Genomic DNA, 11,147 nt, shown 5'->3' with positions numbered 1-11,147 from the left:
CCAAGAGATGCAGCTCGGGTGATAGCTGTTCTCTCACCTACTCCCACAAAATATCACAAGAAATGGCAAACTTACCCATATATTCAGATTCAATAACCATTTCCTGTTTGCTTAAAAAGACATTTTGAAAAACTGTTTTAACCACTAAACCCCATGCCATGTATGTGCAGGGGCTCAACTGTTAGAAGATTTTTTTTGTGTATGCTTATTGCACTGAAATCCGGATCAATAAAATTCCTAGCTATGTTCTTCAGAAACTACCAGGAGTTGCTCCAAATTGTTTTATTTGCTTTTCCTATTGACTGCTGCCCCCTGCAAAAGTTGCAGGAAGTGACAAAGAAAATGCTGCAAAAATAAATATGAGAGTTAAGACAGAGAGAATAAGGGAATGTTAAAATGAGTAAGATCAGGGGTAAATGGACAGAGGGCAAGACAGCTACAAAAATTGATCTGTACATGCTAGGGAACCACCAAACTTCAATGAACTAAGATGAAGGAAAGAAAAGATAAAAGAATAAAAGTTATTGTCCAAGTTGGGAGAATGAGATCTATCTTGAAGCTGGAAGGAAGGAAAGACACTACAGCCACAATTGTGTACCCTCACTGGTGGCGAGTTTGGAGGCCAGAAGAGCATTGACTTAGGCACAAAAACAGAAAATGCTAGAAAATCTCAGCAGGTCTGACAGCATCAGTGGAGAGAGAATAGAGCCAACATTTGAGTTTGGATGACTCTTCATCAGAGTTGACAAGTTAAAGGAGAAATTGTTGAGTGAGAGAAACGGTTCAGCCAGACGGATGAGATTGGTGGTGGATGGGAATTATTCAGACCTCTGTTTGAGGAAGAAGTGAAAAGCTTTGAGGCTATCCTGTGGAGAATGGAGGTGTAGAGGGATTGGACATCCATGGTGATGAAGAGACAGTTTGGGCCGGGGAACTGGAAGTTGGAGATATGGCGTAGGACATCGAAGGAATCACAGATGTAGGTGGGAAGGAACTGGGCAAGAGAAGGGAGAATGGAGTCAAGGTAGGAGGAAATGAGTTCGGTGGGACAAGAACAGGCTGACACGATGGGCCAACCGAAGTAGTCCTGTTTGTGGATTTTGGGAAGGAGGGAGAAGCGGGCTAACTGGTTTTGGGAGACTATGAAGTTGGGGGCTGTGCAGGGAAGATTTCCAGAGGAGATGAGGTCACTGACAGTCCTGGAAACAGTGGCTTGATGTAAAGTGATCGGGTGATGGTCCAGGGGGAGATAGGACGAAGTGTTCGAGAATTGGTGCTCAGTCTCTCTAAGATAGATATCTATATGCCAGACAACAACAGCACCACCCTTGTCAGCAGGTTTGATGTAAGGTCAGGTTGGCCCTAAGAGAGTAAAGTGCGGCAAGCTCGGAAGGAGACAAGTCAGAGTTGTTGAGAGGAGCAGAGAAATTTGGGCAGTTGATGTCATGCCAACAGTTCTCGATATAAAGATCAAAAGCAGGTAAGAGGCCTGAGGGAGGGATCCAGCTGGAGGGGGATTGCTGGAGGTGGGTGAAAGGATCTGTTGAGTGGGGGAAGGTCTCCTGCCAAAGAAGTGAGCATAGAGACAAAAGTGGCAGAAGAAGAGTTCAGCATCACGTTCAGCCCAAAATGCATTGAGGTGGAGACATAAGGGTACGAAACCGAGTCCTTTGCTGAGTACAGCACGCTCAGCCTCAGAGAGGGGAAGATCAGGATGTATGGTGAATGAGCAGCAAGGCCTGGGGTTAGGAGGGCTAGGATCCGAGGGACATGGGGAGATGGAGGGGTCCTGAGTAGTTGTTGGTATCGATGAGTTGTTGGAACTTGCATTCTTTAACATCTAAAAAGGAAAGAGAAAGTTTCTTGTTAATGCATCAGATGAGACGAAGAATTAAGTGAAATTTGGGGACCAGGACAGATTTGATAAAGAGTGGGTTGGTGCTGCTGGAGAGAGATATCAAGGGTGTGCTTATAATGGTGCATGGCACTGAGCGTGGATCTCAGGATGTGGTGAGAACAGCATTCCCAGGAGTGTTGTATATCCTGGAGATACCGGTAATTCTGGGTGCATTCGGAAGGTGAGGGATGGAACTTCATTTGGAATCCACATGGGCTGAATCAGAGATGGAGGCAGTCACTGAGGAAGGAAATATTGCTGTGAAAGCGAATTTTGGTAAACACCTTATCGAACACTGGGAAGGAAATGGAAAGCAGTGATGGTGCACAAGGTGAAAGAGACAGATGGAAATTCTGTCAGAGAGAAGAATACTATTTCTTCAGTGCCGGCATTCCTAAAAGAGAAGTGGCAGTGAATTAAATTAATTCTGCGGATGCTGGAATCTGAAACAAAAACAGAAAATGCTGGAAAACCCCTGCAGGTCTGACAGCCTCTATGGGGAGGGAATAGAGCCAACGTTTTGAATCTAGATAACCCTTCATCATTGCCTTGGGCATATTAGTGACATAGTAGAACACTACTGCCTTCTCACCTCACCCAGAATGAAGTTCTGGGCAGGAAGGCCTATGGTCGCCATCACCAATTGAGACTGTTAACTAACCAATTAATGATGACTTAAGGGCCTCATCCTGCCTCCACTGGCATTAAGCTGGTCACAACGTGATGCGCATGGCAAGTAAAACTGTATGGCCAGCTTGTCATCTGTAGGCCGGGAGAGGTGGAGGTTGGGAGGGCTGGGCCAGGAGAGGGGTAAGGGTGTCGATCCAAGGCACTCAGTACTGGGATATTAAGAAATAGGAGGGCCCACTGAGAGCCTCTTGCCTTTGCTGCCACTCCTTGCACACTTCTTCCTGCAACCCCATCCCACAAAATCCTCCCTACTCACATTACTTTCTGGGGTTTGTTTCATTCCACAATCCTGGGATTCTGGTGCCTGTCCTTCTGGCAGCAGCCATGGCCTGTCCAGTGATGCTGCCAAACACAAGGGCTGCCTGCCCTCTGATTTGCTGGCACTTCTTGGTAAATGAGGCTGACTTTCTACCGCCATGGTTGACTACTGGGGAAGATCTGCTGCCAGGCATTGGCATTGCTTGATTGGTGTGAAGCCACGTGCGGTCTCTTCTTGGCTCTCCAGCTAGCAGGCAAGACTCCTGACTCCTGATTCCTCCCCAGATTTGGGACCAGCAGTTGATGCAATACAAGAGGTCGGACATTGCAAAAGTTTGGGGGGGTCACTGGAATATTTTATGACTCCCTATTTCAGGGATAGGATTTGGAAAAGTGGGATAGTCCTTTCTGGGACCTGGAGTCTCATAATCACATGCTAGGGAACCACCAAGCAAGCGTGGGAATGTCCAGGACTATTAGAAGCCGAGGGACAGACACCATATTTTCTCCAAATGTGTAACACTAAACACAACACTAACATAAAAGAGAATTCCAGAAAGCTACAACAGTAATTCAGTTAAGCTGATAAACTTTAAAGTTCCTTTATTAGAAAAAAGAACAAAGAACAACACAGCATGGGAAACAGGCCCTTCGGCCCAACGAGCCCACGCTGCCATTTCAACATTGTGAGTCCCCTCTCCACCCATGACCCTTGTCTATGCTTGTCTATTAGTGTCACAAATAGGCTTACATTAACACTGTAATGAATTTACTGTGAAAATCCCTGAGTCGCCATACTCTGGCGCCTCTTTGGGCCAGAGAATTTAGTGCGGCCAATACACCTGCACCTCTTTCAGATTGTGGGAGAAAACATGAGCACCCAGAGGAAACCTACATTAACATGGGGAGAACGTGCAGACTCCGCACCGATGGGAACCAAACCTGGGTCCCTGGCGCTGTGTGGGAGCGGCGCTAACTACTGTGCCGTTGTACCACCCCCTGCCTTAATTATGCAGTTGGCTGACATATGGAAATGTAATTTCTTTAAACATTTTGAGACAACAGGAAATAGCTCACATAAAAAAGTTGTATTGTATCTAAGTTGAATTAAGTTCTGGAATTTGATTCTATTGTAAAACAGCAACTTTTGCAATTTCCTTCTGGTGAAGACAATGAATTTTCTTCTATAATTTGTGTTAGTTCAGCCAATAGAAACTTCCTTCATGTTCTCAGGAAGTTCCTGTTGTTGGAAAATAAGCAGGATCAGATTATATTTGACTTTGATAAGTGAACATTACAGCTGAAGCCTGAAATGGGTAATTATAAACTCTTCCAGTCTATAAAAGTCCGCATGAATCTAAGCAAAGTCTAACCTCTTGTATCAAACAAGATGTGTTGTCAGTTGTAATTTTAGAGTTGATTGTAATAGAGGCTGGAAAGGCTTCCAAAGATATATAGAACACAAAGGTCATTCTCCACATTCCATAAAGTTTTATTTGCAAATATACAGCTCAGCTGTCAACATCAGGCATAAATAAGTAACTCTTCCACAATTACAACAATGATTCATTGACTTGGCAAATGCAATTTATTTCTCACAAATGAGACTGTTATCATGTGTGAGGGGGGTGAGGGGAAGCGATGGGGAAAATAAAGGGACGTACACTACTCGCAGTATAACATGCAATCCAATACTCAAGCATAACAAAGTCATTAAGATGAGAAGCCTTCTAAGCATTGCAAAACTGATTAAGTGGCTCAATATGGGCAGAAAACATAAGGGACTCCTTTCATAGCTGCCCCATAAATTCACTCCTTGCAACCCCACACTTTGGACACGGAACCTTTTTGAGGATTTGGATTGTAAAAGCAAAGAACTTGCATTTATATGGCACCTTACGTGCCTTGAGATTTTCCAAAGCACTTTATTGCTGATGAAATGCTTTTGAAGTGTTGGAGCTATTCATAATGTAGGCAAACTCAGCAGCCAATTTATGCAAAGCGAAATCTCGCAAATTGCAACAATATAAATGACCAATAATGTGCTTTAGCTCTGTTGGTTCAGGACTAAATATTAACCAGGGCACCGGCATAAATCACTTGCACTTACATGGATTGTACAGATGTGACCTTGGTTTGATGTCTCATTTGAAATGCAACACCTCCAACAGTTCAGCACTCCCTCAGTGCTGCACTGAAGAGTCAGTCAGTCGAGATCACAAATGCTGAAGTCTCTGCATTGGGGTGTGAAACTACAGCCTTCTAATTCAGAGCTCATGGTGAGCATAGGCTGATAACCATCAAATATTTGACATTATACAAACTTGCTTTAACCATCTGTACAAGTACATTTTGTTTTCAAACCATGTTTTCAAGTTAAAATATGTATTCAATTTCACTGGGCAATGAGCCAAGTAGGTTGACTTTTTTCTATGCAGCTGTGGATATTATCAGTTAGATCTCAGTGCATCCGCAGTATTTTGGTTTTGTTACAAAAAAACACCCTGTGAGAGAAACTAAGTTGAATTCTCATACTTCCTGTAGCTTATTATATCATCCAAATTGTTCAAATTACACCACAAGGTCTATTATTGTCCTACTGATTAGTAATGTTTGAGCTCATTATATTTTTCAGAGGATATATAGATTATTTTACTCATTATTTACTTAAAAAGCTGAATGCATGATCTAATTAACATTGCAAAGGCCACATTACTGAAATTATTGGTGAGGATTTTTCTAGACAGGTTTTACTCCCACTTGGAAATAAGTGGAGGTATTAGTAAGAGGCAACATGGTTTTGTGAAGGGGAGGCCATGTCTCAGTAACTTGATTGAGTTTTTCAAGGAAATGATGAAGATGATTGATGAGGGGATGTTGTTTACATGGACTTCAGTAAGGCCTTTGACAAGGTCCTTCATGGCAGACTGGTGCAGAAGGTGAAATCGCATGGGATCAGAGGTGAGTTGGAAAGGTGGATACAAAACCGGCTTAGCCAAAGAAGACAGAGGGTAGCAGTGGAAGGGTGCATTTCTGAATGGAGGGATGTTACAAGTGGCATACCTCAGGGATCAATGCTGGGACCTTGGTGTTTGTAATATATGTAAATGATTAGATAGTGATGAAGGGTGTCATAGTTTGCAGGAAGACTTAGACAGGTTGCAGAGCTGGGCCGAGAGGTGGCGGATGGAGTTTAATGCGGAGAAGTGTGAGGTAATTCACTTTGGTAGGAATAACAGATGTGTCGAGTATAGGGCTAACGGGAGGACTTTGAATAGTGTGGATGAGCAGAGGGATCTAGGTGTATGTGTACATAGATCCCTGAAAGTTGGGAGTCAAGTAGATAAGGTTGTTAAGAAGGCATACGGTGTCTTGGCGTTTATTGGTAGGGGGATTGAATTTAGGAGTCGCAGCGTCATGTTGCAACTGTACACAACTCTGGTGCGGCCGCACTTGGAGTACTGTGTGCAGTTCTGGTCCCCACATTACAGGAAGGATGTGGAGGCTTTGGAAAGGGTGCAGAGGAGGTTTACCAGGATGTTGCCTGGTATGGAGGAGAGGTCCTATGAGGAGAGGCTGAGGGATTTGGGGTTGTTTTCGCTGGAAAGAAGGCGGCTAAGAGGGGATCTTATTGAAACATATAAGATGATTAGAGGTTTAGATAGGGTGGAGAGTAATAGCCTTTTTCCTCTGATGGAGAAATCTAGCACGAGGGGGCATGGCTTTAAATTAAGGGGTGGTAGTTATAGGACGGATGTCAGGGGTAGGTTCTTTACCCAGAGGGTGTTGAGGGATTGGAATGCCCTGCCTGCTGCAGTTGTAAATGCGCCTAGTTTGGGGGCGTTTAAGAGATCCGTGGATAGGTTTATGGACGAAAAGGGATTGGTTTAGGTTAGTGGGTCATTGTTTTGTAACTGGTCGGTGCAACATCGTGGGCCGAAGGGCCTGTTCTGCGCTGTAATGTTCTATGTTCTATGTTCTATTTGGAGGAAAATGTAACTGGTTTGATGAGTAAGTTTGAGGGTGACACAAAGGTTGGTGGATTTGCGGATAGCGATGAGGACCATCAGATACAGCAAAACATAGATCGGTTGGAGACTTGAGTGGAGAGACGGCAGACGAAGTTTAATCCGGACAAATGTGAGGTAATGCATTTTGGAAGTCTAATACAAATAGGAAATATACAGTAAATGGCAGAATCCTTAAGAGTATTGATAGGCAAAGGGATCTGGGTGCACAGATACACAGATCACTGAAAGTGGCAATGCAGGTGGAGAAGGCAGCCAAGAAGGCATATGGCATGCATTCCTTCATCAGATGGGACATTGAGTTTAAAAATTGGCAAGTCATGTTGCAGCATTTTAGAACCTTAGTTAGGCCAAACTTGGAATATAATGTTCAATTCTGGTCGCCACACTACCAGAAGGATGTGGAGACTTTGGAGAGGATACAGAAAAGATATACCAGGATGTTGCCTGGTATGGAGGGCATTAGCAATGAGGAGAGGTTGGAGAAACTTGCTTTGTCCTCACTGGAATGACAGAGGTTGAGGGGTGACCTGATAGACGTCTACAAGATTATGAGAGGCATGGACAGAGTGGATAATCATAAGCTTTTTCCCAGGGTGGAAGAATCATTTACTAGGGGGCACAGGTTTAAGGTGCGAGGGGCAAAGTTTAAAGGAGATGTATAAGGCAAATCTTTTATACAGAGGGTGGTGGGTGTCTGGAACTTGTTGCTAGGGGAGGTAGTGGAAGCAGATATGGTAGTGACTTTTAAGGGGCATCTTGGCAAATACATGAATAGGATGGGAATAGAGGGATATGATCCTCAAGAGGGTAGCAGGTTTTAGTTAAGTTGGGCAGCATGGTCGGTGCAGCCTTGGAGGGCTGAAGGGCCTGTTCCTGTGCTGTAATTTTCTTTGTTCTTTTGTTCTGTTCCAGTCTGAGATCCTTTTGTTACCTTGATTCAATACAATTTATTGGGTCAAATGGAAAAAGCTGAACATTTCCCTACATGATACTCATTATATTGAAAAAAAAGTAATGCTAAACAGAAAGCACCTTGAGCTTGGATTTCAAAAGAGTATCGATTGCAAGAAGATGAAAAGGCTGAGGGAGATAATGAGTTTCAGTGTTAATGTACAGGGAAAGAATTAGAGTAGGAGACTGTGAGTATTCATCATAGCATAGAGGGAATGTAGGGAGTAAGATGTGCATGTAGGGTTGGCATAAGTGTTTCTGCTGCCCTAGGTAAACCTTCAGCCTGGCGCAACACCCCTCCCAAAAAAAATACTTTAAAATAGTTCCACTCACAACTGCTAAAACAATAAATTGCTCAAACTCGTGCAGTTCTGCAACCTGATCTGCCCTCAACCCTTGCTCCAGTCTCAATACCTCCAGTCCCATTGCTGATTGCTGAGACTGCTTCTCGCAGATTCATACTTGCTTCAACCCACTCCCACACCTCTTGTGAGGCCTCCTCACTCACCAGGAAACGATTACCATGAGCTTGTCCAGTCTCTGAGATCAACTTGCACTTCAGAATAAGTGCAGAACTCTCAGGTTCCATAACCAGTGATGCTTTTTTAACCTGTGGTACCATTCCTGGCACATGATTTTTTAAAAATTCATTCATGGGACATGGGCATCACTGGCTGGCCAGCATTTATTGCCCATTCCTAGTTTCCCTTGAACTGAGTGGCTTGTAGGTTATTTCAGAGGGCAGTTGAGAGCAACTACATAGCTGTGGATCTGGAGTCACATGTAGGCCAGACCAGGTGAGGATGGCAGATTTCCTTCCCAAAAGCACATTAGTGAACCAGATGGGTTTTTCTGACAATTGACAATGGTTTCATGGTCATCAGTAGATTCTTAATTCCAGATATTTTTTATTGAATCCAAATTCTACCATCTGCCGTAGTAGGATTCAAATCTGGGTTCCCACAACATTAACTGAGTTTCTGGATTAAAAGTCTAATGATAATACCACTAGGTCATTGCCTAGATGTGGGATGACTGGGAGGAAAAGAACTGAGTATCGGTATTATTGTGCATGTAAGTCCCACAACCACTATTAACTGTTTGAAAAGAATTGTCAATTAACTCACAGCGGCTAGTTGAGCTATCCACAGGCTGGCATTTTTGGAAACTACTCTCATAGTAATCCAAAGGTGTATTGCCGTCCAACATGATGTTCCCTCAGCTTAGTGCTGCTTAGATTTGCCCGGGTCCCCTCCCAACCTTGCATCTCTTGCGAGACTTCAACCCGTAACACAAGCTTATGAAATCCAGCCAGGAGACTAGAGCTGGGTGTCACCCAGTCCCTTCCCTACACATGCTGGATAGAAATTAACTATTAATTCTTTCAATCTGAATTAGTCTATATATGAGAATGAAGAATAAATTTTCTGCATTTGTAAATAAACTACAGGTTTATTTGACAAGAAAAAAAATATTGCTGGAACTGATCTGCACGTAACAATTTCAATGTTCCACTTGACTTTCATGTTTCAAATAGGGGAGGGACGACTAGGTTGGGTTGGGGAGGAGGAATAAAATGGCGAAGGAGGGATTGGGATGAGTTGGGTGGATGGGATAGGATGGGTCAGGAGGATTCAGATGGTCAGTAGGATGGATCGGGTGGTGGTCAAGTCAGGGTGGGGAGCAGTTGGGGTGTTGTTGGTTGTTAGTCGGGGTTGATGGGGGTCAGAAGGGTGGTGGGGGGGGGCGTGGAGATATTAATGAGGGGTGGTCAGGAGGTCCACTGGGGAGTCAGGAGGTCAGTACTGTAGTCACTAAGGAGTTAGAACTTGTTTAAATTCTTCAAACCTTTCCTGGGTAACAATTCTGCTAAGAGACAGTGCCATTTAACTCAAGATGTGGGGATTTCATGGGGCTTGGGCGGAGTGGTGGGGGGTGGGGTGGGGGGCTAGTTGGGGGTCCTCCGGTGCATTTCCTGGAATACTTCAGGCTATGGTGTCCTGGAAATCCAAGGTTCAGTGCCAATGTTCTCCAGTGTACCAGAAAAGCCCAGCTTTATATTCATTTTGGGAAGACTGTGACTTCTCTTTTAAAAGTTAGAATTCGCAAGAAATGAGGCATCTTTGAGGACAATGTTTGGCCTTTTACAAAAACAACATTACAAGGCATATTTTGTGCATTTGTTTTCATATACCGTTAAAAGAATTAAACAAGTGCACAAACCCCTTGAAGCAGAAATAAATGTATTGATGTAGTTGCTGCAAAACTGAACAAAGAAATAAAAGGCCACATGTGCTGAATAAATTAAGTATTCACTCATACATTACAAGGGAAAATTTATGTCACAAAACACTGCAACCTTCAGTCGAGCACATACACACTCTAACACAAAGGTGAAGTGTCATCATTGAGATAAAAGATTCCCCAGTCACCCTCTAAAACTCACTTAAGATCTTTATAACTATTTTGTGTCAACATGAGATAACCTACTATCATCATCAACTCTCCCTTGCTCCCAGACATAACTCCCATCCTATCCAGGATAGCTTTCACAAACAGGAAAAAATGCTGTGGAAAACTACAATTCTCAATAGTCGAGCTTCCAGTTACAAAATGCTCAAATCTCAATCTAATAATACGGAAAGAATTTGGACAGCATGCAACTGTGCTATAACAAAAATTAGACACTAACAAATTTTAAAAGTACTTCTGGTTGGAGGAGTTTAATCATGATCCAATTTGCCCATTCTCTCATCATGGCACAGTATAATGGCCGAATGTAACATTATGTGCTCGCGTGGTCGTGTAATTCAAAATGCTGCACTCAGTCTGGTGATAATCAAGCATAAGAAATGTGGAGGTTTGCTTTTGCTTAAAAGGATAATAATTTCTCCTGCCCTAAAAGTACTTGGAAGTCTCATCTCCATTTTCAAATAAAGAGTTTTTTTAATGCTAATTTTCATTTCTTTCCTGATGGTCTATGGTTACTTTGGCACTAACTGCCCTCTAACATTTCACCCAAGTGGCTGTTCTTGAGTTGTGAACCTGGACATAAATGTTGGCAGGTAGCTTACCCTTCGATGGCAAGAGAGGTGAGTCCAATTCTGATCTCACTCAACATCCAGACGTACATATGATATAAAAGCAAAATACTGTGGCTGCTGTAATCTGAAACAAAAACAGAAAATGCTGGAAAATCTCAGAAGGTCTGACAACATCTGTGGGGAGAGAATAAACATGATGTGGAGATGCCGACGTTGGACTGGGGTAAATAGAGTAAGAAGTCTCACAACACCAGGTTAAAGTCCAACAGGTTTAGT

Source organism: Carcharhinus amblyrhynchos, chromosome 12 (genome assembly GCF_965287045.1).
Source record: "Carcharhinus amblyrhynchos chromosome 12, sCarAmb.v2.hapA, whole genome shotgun sequence".
Lineage (NCBI taxonomy): Eukaryota > Metazoa > Chordata > Chondrichthyes > Carcharhiniformes > Carcharhinidae > Carcharhinus > Carcharhinus amblyrhynchos.
Note: the sequence above shows the minus strand (reverse complement) of the source record.